The sequence below is a fragment of the Mauremys mutica genome, chromosome 6, assembly GCF_020497125.1.
Source record: "Mauremys mutica isolate MM-2020 ecotype Southern chromosome 6, ASM2049712v1, whole genome shotgun sequence".
In the NCBI taxonomy this organism is placed as follows: Eukaryota; Metazoa; Chordata; order Testudines; family Geoemydidae; genus Mauremys; species Mauremys mutica.
In genome coordinates this window covers 103,288,722-103,302,397 of record NC_059077.1, presented here as the reverse complement: position 1 = coordinate 103,302,397, position 13,676 = coordinate 103,288,722, and the positions used below count along the sequence as shown (strand labels likewise).

Here is a 13,676-nt window from a genome sequence, read left to right as displayed (position 1 = left end):
ATTACTCATGAGTAGTGAAGCTTTGCATGTCATCCAAAATTATTTCCATTAAAACAGGGGTCGGCAACCTCTGGCACGCGGCTCGACAGGGTAAGCACTCTGGCAGGCCAGGCCAGATTGTTTACCTGCCGCATCGGCAGGTTCGGCCGATCGCGGCTCCCACTGGCTGCAGTTCGCCGTCCCAGGCCAATGGGGGAGGCGGCCAGCACATCCCTCGGCCCGCGCTGCTTCCCACAGCCCCCATTGGCCTAGGACAGCGAACCACAGCAAGTGGGAGCCGTCATCGGCCAAACCTGCCGACGTGGCAGGTAAACAAACTGGTCCGGCCGCCAGGGTGCTTACCCTGGCGAGCCGCATGCCAGAGGTTGCCAACCCCTGCATTAAAACCTTTATACAACAATATACCAGCACATATTTTGTATGTGTGATATATTTTACAGACCATTTTGCAAATGTTTTAGAAAGATTTAAAAATTATGATTGGGTCTATTTTTTTTTAAATCCATCCACCTGAAAAGTCAGGAGCTTCACTTACCATGAAGTCAACTGTACAAGATCTCAAAAGGAGCCACACAAAAAAATTCATAAAATTACCTTACCTAGATTTTTTTTAAATAGAAAAGCTATGTTTAAAATGTAATACCTTGCAGCCCTGCAGGACTAGAATAGAATAACTCCCATCTCAAGCTCTACAGTACCAAGAGACATTGGATTGTAAATTTGTTTAAATTTGTTAGTCTCTAAGGTGCCCCAAGTACTCCTGGTCTTTTTGTGGATACAGACTAACACGGCTGCTACTCTGAAATCTGTCATTGGATTTTAAATCCATCACTGCTCCAGGATTGAATTTTGCCATCTTGGCTCTCAAACGGATGCAATTTTATTTGCATCAAGATTTGGGTGGAGAGGGGTGAGGAATTCCATATGGGGAGGAAACATTTCTTTGATGTTTTCATTTAATTAAGAAAATGGTGCCTTTCTGAAGTTGCTCAAAAGTCTGGAGCATTTGGGTGCCAGAAAGATGGATTAGTGGGCTGAGTGCAGGCAAGTGCATGATAAAATGTATCTATCACATGGATGAAGCAACAATGAGTCCTGAGCCACCTTAAAGATTAACAGATATATTGGAGCATAAGCTTTCGTGGGTGAATACCCATTTTGTCAGATGCATGCACTATTCACCCACGAAAGCTTATGCTCCAATACATTTGTTAGTCTTTAAGGTGCCACAGGACTCATTGTTGCTTTTTACAAATCCAGACTAACACAGCTACCCCTCTGATACTTATCACATGAATATTACCCCCACATCTGTAAAAATATTATGTTCCTATGTTATATATATCCAATATATTGCATCCTAACTTAAATCCGGTTAACACATCAAAGTGCAAAGAACTGTGGTCTACAGGTGTTTAGAAGAAGTGTATTGTCAAGGAGACCAGAGAGGTGGGAGACATGGTGGACCTGGTCATTTAAGAATTCTGTGTGGTGGGGCATAGATGAAGGCATGGGGGTAGGTACAGGAGAACAATTCCACAGGGCAATTAATCATGCAGTTTGTGAAGAATGTAAGGGGAATCCCTCCCTACATAGAAACTGAGAGAAGATCTACCTTCATTTGAACAAGTCACGAACAATGAAGAGTGGCTGATAAACATGGACTGTGTTTTGAGTTAGTAGAAAAACCCAAAGTCTCGTGGGTTTAAATACAGTTTATGTGCAAACATTTATTTAGTTCCAGCAAGTCTGAATATTTCACACCATTTTATTTTTGGATGCTTTCACTGATTCACAGTTGGAATTGTCTTTTTCATGGCAATTCATCACTTCAGATCAAGCTTGTTATTCAGATTCTCCAAGTGTCTGAATGAAAAGTAACCTTATCACATGACACACACTACACTGACACACAGAGCAGTAACAGACACTACAAGCTCTAATGAATTTGTTCTCTCATTTCATCTGGCATAGTCCATGCTCACACATGCCTATCAAATCTCAAGAAGCCTAAAACTGAAGGAGGCCATGGTTTCCCTGGATCAGCTTCCATAATATTACATATCAAGTGGACAGATGAGGTGGTTTTACATATTGAAGAGTGACTGGCTTTCCCAAATTAGTCTGTCCAGTATTCCTGCCAGATACGCAAATACCTAAATTTATCAAATCAAATCCTTTATTCAAAGCCCATATTTGGGCTTAGAGAGGTTTCTAGACGAGTCTGCAGTTCTCTCGCCATTGTAATCCATTCATACCAATTATGTTTCCTTCAAGCCCAGCCAGGCCCCATTTTGAAAACAAATAGGGAGTAAGTCCCCATTCCCCATCTGCAGCCAAAGAGCACATAGCATAGCTCAGGAGGGACATGAAAAGGTGTCCACAACCCTAAAGCTCCTGTACACTAGAACAGTCCATGAACATGTAAGGTTGCTCAGAATGACTCGTTGCCAGGAGCTGATCCAGCAGCAATAAATTCTGCCTAAATTGGAGTGACCCTGATGTGAGTGAATTCTCTTCCAGACAGAACAGAAAGTATTGATGAGTGAGCGGTGGAGGAATTGGTATGGGAGCAGTCCTGTAATTTTACATGGTGAAGGATGAGTATGTTAATGGGTTAGAAGCAGATTGTTCTTTATAGGTGTATTGATATGTGAAACTGATACATACAAGATAAGCTTGTCTGGGTTTTATTTATTCGCGGGGGGGAGGGGGGGGAAGATAGATTCTCAGTCATAATGGCTTTCACTACTATGCCTTGGCCTGGCTCTGTATTTAACCATATAAACACCATGAGCAGTTACAACAAAAGCTCTTGGCTCATTTTAAAAAAAAATTATTTTAAGAGTTTCCTGGTATTTTACTCTTTGCTCATTGGGACAAATTCTACCTTCAGATATGGAGACACAGCTGAATTACACCTGTATATCTGAGGGCAGGATTCAGTGTATTCTTTGTATTACACTCTTAGAAAACTGAAAATAAAGTGCATTTTCTTTTTGATCTTCTCATTTTCAATATGGCTACTCTGATTAGTTATTTGTATTAAAGTTGCACCTAGAGGCCCCAATCCAGCTTTTTTACAGACACATCTGATTAGGGCATGGACTGTGTTTTAAAGAGTTTACTATCTTAACTTGACGTTAATTCTACTACTCTGTTTCTATTAGGGCTGAAGTCACCATTTCTAACAATCATTCTATGCACTGGCTTCATCAGTACTGTAATGCCTATGCTAATATGCACAACTGGTGTTCCCCAAAGGTCAGTCCTTGGACCTAGCCTATTCAATTTATTCATAAATGATCTGGAGAAAGGGGTAAACAGTGAGGTGGCAAAGTTTGCAGATGATACTAAACTGCTCAAGATAGTTAAGACCAAAGCAGACTGTGAAGAACTTCAAAAAGATCTCACAAAACTAAGTGATTGGGCAACAAAATGGCAAATGAAATTTAATGTGGAAAAATGTAAAGTTATGCTCATTGAAAAAAATAACCCCAACTATACATAAAATATGATGGGGGCTAATTTAGCTACAACGAGTCAGGAAAAAGATCTTGGCGTCATCGTGGATAGTTTTCTGAAGATGTCCACGCAGTGTGCAGAGGTGGTCAAAAAAGCAAACAGGATGTTAGGAATCATTAAAAAGGGGATAGAGAATAAGACTGAGAATATATTATTGCCCTTATATAAATCCATGGTACGCCCACATCTCGAATACTGCGTACAGATGTGGTCTCCTCACCTCAAAAAAGATATACTGGCACAAAAAAAGGTTCAGAAAAGGGCAACTAAAATGATTAGGGATTTGGAGAGGGTCCCAAATGAGGAAAGATAAAAGAGGCTAGGACTCTTCAGCTTGGAAAAGAGAAGACTAAGGGGGGATATGATAAAGGCATATAAAATCATGAGTGATGTGGAGAAAGTGGATAAGGAAAAGTTATTTATTTATTCCCATAATACAAGAACTAGGGGTCACCAAATGAAATTAATAGGCAGCAGGTTTAAAACAAATATAAGGAAGTTCTTCTTCACGCAGCACAGACAACTTGTGGAACACCTTACCTGAGGAGTTTGTGAAGGCTAGGACTATTACAGCATTTCAAAGAGAACTGGATAAATTCATGGTGGTTAAGTCCATTAATGGCTATTAGCCAGGATGGGTAAGAATGGTGTCCCTAGCCTCTGTTTGTCAGAGGATGGAGATGGATGGCAGGAGAGAGATCACTTGATCATTGCCTGTTAGGTTCACTCCCTCTGGGGCACCTGGCATTGGCCACTGTTGGTAGCCAGATACTGGGCTAGATGGACCTTTGGTCTGACCTGGTACGGCCGTTCTTATGTTCTTAACTATAGCAATGTTAATTGGACTCCTCTCATTCCTGACTGCTGCCCCCCTCCGGGACCCCTGCCCCAACCAACCACTGCTTCTCCCTGTCCCCTGATCACCCCCGGAACCCCTGCCCCTGACTGCCCCCCACCGCCCCATCAACCCCCCCTCTCATTCCTGACTGCCCCCTGGGAACCCCTGCCCCCATTCAACCCCTGTTGCCCGCCCTCTGACCGCCCTGACCATCACCCCGAACTCCCCTCCCCTCCCCTCTATCCAACTACCCCCACTCCCTCCCCCATTACCGCACTGCCTGGAGCACTGGTGGCTGGCGGTGCTACAGCTGCGTTGCCTAGAGCAGCAGGACAGGCAGCCGCGCCGCCTGGATGGAGCCAGCCACCACGCAGCACAGAGCACCAGGTCAGGCTGCGGCTCTGCAGCTGCGCTGCCTGGCAGGAGTTCACAGTCCCACTGCCCAGAGCACTGCACCGGCAACGGGGCGAGCTGAGGCTGCGGGGAAGGGGGAAACAGCAGAGGAGGGGCTGGGGGCTAGCCTCCCAGGGCAGGAGCTATGGGGCCTGGCAGGAGAGTCCCACGGGCCGGATGTGGCCCCCAGGCTGTAGTTTGCCCACCTCTGGTCTAGATTCCCTCAATAACTGGAAAGAGAAGTGAAACTGCCCTCTGTTATCATTGTACAAGCCAATAAAAAGTGAACTGCACATTTAAAATGTTATAATTTAAGCAATGATTTAATAATCATTAAGTTATCCTTTAAGCAATAGAGGCAATAATTATCATGATTATTTAAATATGAGGTTAAATTCACACCAGGGTTTATGATGGCACAGGCTACAGGGAGGACAAGGAGGTGGCAAAAGTGGCAGCACCTTTTCCCTTCTGCTGGGGAAGGTCAACAGGGGACCAAAACAGCAACAAAATGTCGTGATACTGACTAGAAAGAGTCTTGGTGAGGGCAGACTCAGTGCCTCCCATCCACCAATCTCCTAGAGAGGTTACCTCCTACATCCTAGACATAAAAGCTAAAGCTGGACCTGCTAGAATAATCTCAATGGGAGGCAGCAGCAATGCACTTGCTCTCCTCTGGGTTGAATCCTCCCTTGTTGGAGCAGAATGTAAGTTACACCCTCTTATTTCAACTTTAGGGCCAATTTTGCTGAGCGATTGGCAAGACCTGTTCAACATGTCGCAGCTTTGAACTCTGAGTGCCCGATCCTGCACCACTGACATCAACGGGAGCAGGAGTATGGCCTTCTTGAATCTAGCTGTGAGCTTTATGTTGACGGTACCGCTTTAACTACAGCAGTGAAATCATTTAACTCAACTGTAAAAAGCTTCACCAAAAAGAAAAACTGGCCCACATCTAATGATTTCTTTTATATTTGATCATATAATTTCCAAGAGAGTGCTTCATCCTGCCTCATTGATTGATACTCCATCTAGTATTTCACAAATCCTTTTTAAGATAAATACCTTGGAAACTAATGCTTATAGCGCTGGATTAGCACAAACACAATGTCAAAAATAGAAAGTACCATAATAGGCTTTATCCTACAGCCATTACTGTACTGGTAGCGTTTTCAGAATACAACAGAAATGCCTATATTAAGACTGATATCCAGGCCCAAATGTTGGCTATAAGGCTTAGAGACTAAGCAGAAATCTGCTTCAATTAAACAAAAAGAATACTCAGGACACACATTTTATATATACTAAGGCCAACATTTTAAAATGTTCGATCTACATTTACGCTTGAATTTGGCCTGCTTAGTACGCCTTTTTTCATCTTTGTCCTGTCTCCCCCCACTCCCACCCCGTTGTCTGGCTGCCACTCAGATGCCATCGTGTTGTTGTCGTCAGTGGCACTGAGTACAAACTGCAACCCACAAGTAGGGGATGCTACTATCTACTGCCAAGTCCCCCTGCCACTTCAGCTTGCAATCCCCAAAGGTAAGCTTGTTGTCACCTAGCCTCACTGCCACCACTGGCTGCAACCCCGAGCAGGAGGCAAACACTGAACTCTGGGCTCTCACATGGCATACAAATGTTGTTTTGTTTTGATCATGTTATTTTGTTTCTAAGGTATATAGGTAGGTTAATTTGGGCAATGGATAAAGAAAAACCCACTTTTCTGGCAGAACCCTGCTATACTCTTACTTTCACCTCCATGGAGAATCATAGCTATGCTACTGCCTGAAGTGCTTTCCTAGGAGTGCCTACAAAAGTTGAGTGAAACAGACAAGAATTGCATGGACTGTATCACTATCACTGTGATATGCACAAATCACAACCTTCTGCTGGTGGTGCTTGGAGAGACTGGGAATGGATAAATGGGGAGGTGCAGAGACAAGGAGGTAAGAAGAAACATAGGAGCGATATACAGAGTTTTACTGACAGACTGAGATTCCAGTTCCAGACTGAGATTAACCACGTTCCCTCAGCCAGTAGAGTCTAGAGCACACCCTTCTGCATGATGGGAGGAGGACTGATTTAATACAAGCAAAAGCAATTTGCACTGAGGATTTAATATAAGCAAAAGCAATTTGCACTTTTCTACACAGTTCATGAACCAAGCAAATTTCCCTTGACTAAAAAGTATGTAATTGACAGGCCCAAGAAGCCTGAAATCTAAATTTTAAAAGTTACACCAATAAAAGAGGATTTTGAGACCCTTAAAGTAAAAATGCAATCAAGTATTTAAAAAACAGACAGTTCACAAACCACTGTAGGTCATATTAAGACTAAATAATTTAGTATGAAAAACTTTATTCCCAATCTCTGTAAATTTAGTATAATTTTGTATGAACCAAGATGAAAAAAGATGCACAACATATAATAAATACATTGAACATATTAATTGACAGTGAATAAAAACATTTTTACTTTAGCTAAAAGTCATGTTAAATATTTTTGAGGGATGGATGAAAAAGAATTTGAACATTGAAATTAGCTTCTAGATTTAGTTTATTTTTGTAAGTTTTATTTTGTTAACACTTTTGTATAAATCATATTGCTGTTTAATTGGAACTTAGCACAACACTGTATGATGAAGTTATCTATACACCTGTTCTTAATATTACAATCTGTTCTGTGATAAGACACAAGTACATTCAAGTATTCTATTTACTAACACATAATTTTTAATTAAGTATATTTTTAGTATGATTCAAAATTTTAAGGGGTTTTTTTCCTACTGACAAATGCACCTGATTCCATTTATTCAGAATTATTTTAACTATTATTAACTGCAGGCAGCATTATAAAATGGAAATCTATTAGGAGAACTGAATTTTTCATAAGGAAGTTACGTTATATTTTGGTAAACTATTTTTTTAAAATAGCATTTATATGAAATGTAAACTTGTATTATGTGGATGGAATAACTGTACATATCTGTGTCACTTCAACCAATTATAAAGCTAACCACAAGTTGTAAAACAAGGCAAGCTTTTCAACAAATATACTTTGGGAATTAGTATTTCAAATCCAAACATGTTTACACTCTTAAACATTTATAAATTGAACCATTTACTCTAAGACTCCTAAAACAGCTACATATTTTACAGGATATTGGATAGTTCCCAGCACAGTAAGCAACAGTTCAAAAAAAGGTCTCTCAAAGATTCAGTGTTTTTCTTACAACTGAAGGACATGAAAATATAAAACAATGTCTTCTGTACTAAAAGACTATTAAATTCAGCATATTTTTACGTCATATTAGAATATGTAACAGGTTTCTTCTGACTATGCTAATATTTTCAATGGAAAGACCTGCTCCAAATAACAATGAGAATTCCATCAATTTAGCACCTTAATTCTTTTTGGGTCACTTATTTCTCAACTACCAGCCAAAACAGCCCCAAAGTTTCTTTCCAAGATAATAGAGGGCATATATTTACACATAAATGTATAGACAGATGTAGAAAAGGAACAAAATTAAATATTACAATATGATCTCAGTAGGAGTCCCAATGAGTGAAATAAAAATATCATTGCCATTAATATTAAATTAATGAGATCATATTCATTAAAAATGGTAGCCTGCTGACTTCAGGTACCTCAGTAGGATGCTAGTAAAAGTCACTTAAGCAGCTGATTTATTCGACCCTTGTGAATTTCACAGAAATCATAATCTATTGGGTAAGTACTGTATTTTCTATTTTACTTTTTTGAAGCATGGATCGGATGATCCTGAAAGCCTTCAGATGGTTTTAAATCTGATGATTAAAATGTGGCCTGTGTGCGAGGAGATTTATTCTACAATAAAATATTCAAACTGGTCTATAAATTGATAAGCTGTAAAAAGTTTCATTAAACTGTGTTCTGTGGATTTCAAAGACACACAAAGAACAAAAATAAGGAGTATGTACTAGCATTAAAGCAAAGCTTTTTCTTGTTTCCTTGTGCTAGTATCAATTAGATGGCCTAGGGCAAATTTTATCCCAAAGCAGGAAGAATGTATTCAGACAAAAATCTACTCAATAGTAGGCTGGAGTGTAAGGTTCTGGGAGCATATTCATAAAAGCCAGTGACAAAAGTAACTGATTATAGGCACATTTCTCTGCTAGCGAAAAGGAAAAGCATTAGCATGGTACCAAAATGGATAATCAGCAAGGGAAAAAAATCAATTTAGGAAGACCAGAGTACGTAGGTAGCTGTGGATGCATGTTTTCTCTCTCTAAATAAAACTGGGATGCTGAAAGAAAAGAAATAAACTCTTCAAAAATATCTTTCTATGATATTTATTATTTATCTGACCATGTCTGGGCTATTATATAAATAAGTCATTTTCATTATATAAACTACTCCAGTATGCATTTTGTACCATTCCTCCATACAAAAATAAGCATGGCAGCTATAGCAACTTAACATCAACTACCCCAGACAGCTATAAAATAAAAATGACGGTCACACACACTGGATATCTAATTCTCCAAATAAATAATGTTTTAACACTAACAGAATATGTCTGTACTGTTAGAATTATTTCATAATTTTATTTTCTTAGGCACATTAAACTAAAACACTACAAATGGCATAGTTTTCTCTATCTTGCTAACGAAGACATCCAAGGTTTTTTTCTCTTAAGTGACTGACACTTTTTCCCAGTGTCCCTTCACATAAACTGTTGGCTAATCAGGAAAGTTTTCAGGAGATATAATATGCCAACTCAGACATTTAATGACAAATACATTAATGTTGAAGCTAAATAGGAAGTGGAAGCTCATTTTCTTAAATACATTATTGGTTTAAACAAACATTTAAAAACTACACTATGTTTTCTCTGCTATATTGTACCCGTTCTTGTTTTCAAATGCAAAGCAAATCATTATTCTAAAGTAACATTCTCCCACTTTTTCTCTCTTTTAGTTTTGATTCCCCCAGCCCCCCGACAAGTTGTCCATTTGAGAAGTGAGTGATATAGTAATGCAACGGGTCTTGTCCTGCTAAAAATTAAATCAATGGACATGTTGCCGCTGATTTCAATGGGAGCAGGATTGGACCCTTACAGACACTACTTAGATAGCAATATCTCCAGGGCAGGGGCTGTCTTTTTGTTCTGTTTGTACAGCATCTAGCACATTGGGGTCTTGGTCCATGACTAAGGACCCCAGGTAATATAAATAAATAATAATAATAATAATAATAGACCCTAATTAGCAATCAGTGCTCAAGCCAAACTTCATAGAAGGGGTTGCTATTCTTCTTCCTCACGTTCCTCTTACTTTATAAGAAATCCCAGCAAAACTAACATTTTCTTTTCAACAGGCAGCGGGTGATATGGGCCAAACATCATTAGTGCAGTATGAGGTATTATTTTTAAAACTGGAGGGGAAATACATTACACCACCAGTCAGAAACTAATGCATCCATCTTATGAAATGTAAATATGAAATAGAGGACAAACAATGTTACCTTTCCCTCAAAAGGTATTATAGTTTATTCCACACCTATGTAATTAGTTTAATCTTCTCAAAGGTTTAAAAGCATATACACCTAAGTAAACATAATAAATAAAATAAAGTTATCCAGACACAAGGCCAAATTCTATCCTCTGATACCTTGCACAATTCCCACTGGGTAAACATGACTATCTGAGGGCAGAATTTGGCCCTTGTTTGTATTCTGCTGGAAAAATGTCTAAATATGTTGATTAAAAGAACTATTTTTTCAAAATCAGAATTCCTGAAATTCCAGTGAAATTGTGAACAGGGAGTCATTATGATTTCCCAACACCAAATGTAGTTTATTTATCACAAGACAGGCTACACATAGTTCTGCATTCTTATTAGTAGCTGCATCAAGTTCTTCAACTTCAGCTTTCATGGAGTCTCCCATACAAACATTCTGCCTGCAGGCACTAATCTGGGGACAAGGGGGTGGAGAGGGGTTTTCTTTTTTAGCCAAATGGTTCAAAGACAAATAATCACAAGAAGTTGGGGAAGGATTTGATTGTCCCTAGGTTCATACACTCCCTACAACTCAAAGCAAAAGGTTTTCCAGATTCACCACACATGCAGTTCTTCCCAGCAAACCTAGAGCACCTGGCAAATTCTGTAGGACTGATGGTGTGGACGGAGGATGCTCCTCATAACCTGCATTCTCATCTTCTATCTACTCCAGGCAATTAGGCGTGCAACACGTTCGTGGCCACCCTTAAACCGGAGCTCAGACTTTATCATGTTGAAGGGGGGGGGGGGGCGCTGACTAACACAAGATTGTTTGCAAAACACCAAATTAAAAATAGGGTTTGTGCGTGCAGAGCCCACAAGGCGAGCTGGGGGCCCCTCCGGTCAGCTCGGAGGGGGTTACAAAATGCCCACGCCAGAAGCTACTTGCAATACCCAGCGGAGATGTGGCTTGTGGCTTTTGTTTACAGCAGGAGCTCTCCTGGCCCAGGCCGGCCATGGATAGCAGCAGTGACCAGTATCCACTCGCCGCCTCCAGGGACGCGCCCTTACGAGCCGAGCCAAGTAAATATCCGCGGTAGAGCATCATTCCCAAATCACCCCCCACCCCCCCGCAGCCCCGGGTCTAGCGGACGCCAGCCGGCGAGCCTGCCCCGCGGCGGCCGCCTGGCCCGGGCGCTGCACGCCAGCCGCCCGCACTACAGCGCAAGAAAGAAGCAACAGGCTCAGACCACCACTCCCACCAGCAGCGGCGGCGGCGGCTTCCCCTGCTCCGCGCATAGGCCTTGTGGCGCCCTCCGCTCCGCCTAGCAAAACCCCGGGGCCACGACCCCAGCCCGCTCCCCGCACAGGAAAACTTCACCGGGGGGGGGTTCTGGGTCAATCCCCTCTTCGGGGTGAGGGGGGGACACGCCCGACCCCCCCCCATCCTTTTACACTGACACCGAAGGGGGGGGGACAGAGAGACCCGGGGCGTCTCCCGAGGCGCCCGCAGAACGTTCCCCGGGCGGAGCGAGCGCGGCCTCCGGGGCAGCCCCCGGGCTCGCCGCCGCCCCGCCGCTCGCAGCTTACCCGGCTTGCTGCTCCGGGCGCCCCGCAGCCGAGCCGGGGGAGGGGGGGGAGACCACTTGCCGCCCTTGTTTGCTGGCTCTGCAGCCCGTCCTGCCCCCCCGCCCCCGAGTAACGGCCCTGAGAGGAGGTGCAGGATGCACACGCAGAGGCTACCGTGAAACTTAATCCTGCCCAACCATCAGGCGGCTAGACGGCGAGCCGCCCCCTCCCCCTTCCCTCCCAGCTACCAGCCGTCGTTCAGCCGAGCCCCGCCGAAGTGGGAGCAAGAACCGGCTGCAAAGGAGGAACCATGACAACAGCAGCCAGCAACAGGAGGGGCCCCGCTTGCTGCGTCTGCCCTGCCAGCTGAGGGAAGAGGCAGCGGGGGCTCGGAGCCGCTCTGCTCGGGAGCACATTTGCATGCCACAAGCATGTCTTCTTGGGGGGAGGGAGGGAAGGGCTGGCTCCTGTAACACATCACACACACACACACAACGGTACCTCACATGTGCAAGCAGTTAGTGGAGACAGCCTGCAGAGAGCTGTGCTCATCCAGGACGCTGCGTAGTGCCGTGCCGCTGGAGGTTGCAAATTCAGGCCCCGATCCCGCAAACACACAGGATTACGCCAGTCAGTAAAGTAATGCACGCGGTTTTGCGCAGGATTGGGGCGCTAGTGGCCTTTTAAAAACTCGGTCCAAACTGGTCTGCCCCACACGGCTTTTAAGCGTTATTCCCTGTAGCCGTTTAGCTAGTTCTCTTTCCACTCTAATTTTAAAGGGATATCAACTTGCAATCCAATCATTTTGTAGAAGTTATTTGTTGTTTCAGATACTAGACCTGGCCGTGAGCTGCTTCCTCTCCTGCCAGTTACAGTGGTTTTGCGGTCACATTTCCCTTTTTTTTTTTAAATGTTTTTTCCTCCCCCTCACTGTGAAAAAAGCACAGAAAATGACTGTGTGCACATGGGAACATTGCAAGTGACTATACCAAGTGCTATAAAATATACAAAGGAAATTGGAAAAAAAATAGACAAAATAGCACCAGTGATTGTTTCCCCTACTTCCTTTGAGAAACTGTTCCACCATCATATAGGTTTGATCACTAGTACATTTGGGTCTAATCTTGTCTCTCTTCTTCAGGTAACACTTTTATGAATTCCGGAAAGACAGCATAAATAACCCCTCCCCGACTTGTATGCTACAGTTTTCTTATTACTGTTTTCTAAAATTGACTGAATGGGAAGAGATTTTTCTTACAGAGGAAAAAAAATGGTAGCGAGATAGATGTATTATACTGTACAAAGTAAATATTTGTTCAGGGAAAGGGATGTTTTGTTAGGGTTTGAACAGAGAAGAGAAGAAGAGAGAAAACTTCTTTAAATATTTTTTGTTATTAAATAGGATTGTAGGGCTAAAAGAAAGGGGAGGTGTTGGGGAGGGATTTAAGCTTTTATTTGAATTTGAAATAATATCCAAAAAAATACAGATGGAGGTTACTGTGCACCCTTCACATGTATATACACAAATATCCCTAGAGTAAAATACAACAAGTAAGTGGAATAAGAGCAATGACAGTGCAATTTATTTTCAGCACAAAAAGGAATGCTAATGCTTTTTTTCTTATGTTTGCTGAGCATTTTGCTTCCTATCTGATGTACTTTTTTATTTAGTAACTATCAGTAGGGTCATTATTTTCCTTTATATTGCCAAGAAATCGCCTCTTGTTCCCTGTTTACTCAGGCAGCCCTGTTGTGATAGCATCCTTAGTACTGGAAAGAAGGCAGGCTCGCCCTGCCGAATATGTCATGTTGCAGTTGACAGGTACCCTGTGTTGATTTGCTTGTTTTTGTTTTGATTTGGTTTACTC

The 13,676-nt window shown here is 42.3% G+C and overlaps 1 protein-coding gene across 11 annotated transcripts in view; it reads right to left on the bottom strand.

Moving 5' to 3' along the window:
* Window positions 1-12,488, bottom strand: part of MPDZ (multiple PDZ domain crumbs cell polarity complex component) — a 134,670-nt gene extending 122,182 nt beyond the window's left edge. For 6 of the 11 annotated variants that reach the window (XM_045021389.1, XM_045021393.1, XM_045021390.1 and 3 more), the window contains exon 1: window positions 12,315-12,487. The gene's annotated coding sequence lies outside the window, so the exon portion shown is untranslated. Of the gene's footprint in view, window positions 1-11,829; window positions 11,928-12,309 lie in introns of those variants that run through there. The other 5 variants (XM_045021387.1, XM_045021388.1, XM_045021395.1 and 2 more) reach the window with 3 other exon arrangements.
* Between the last annotated feature and the right edge of the window lie 1,188 nt (window positions 12,489-13,676).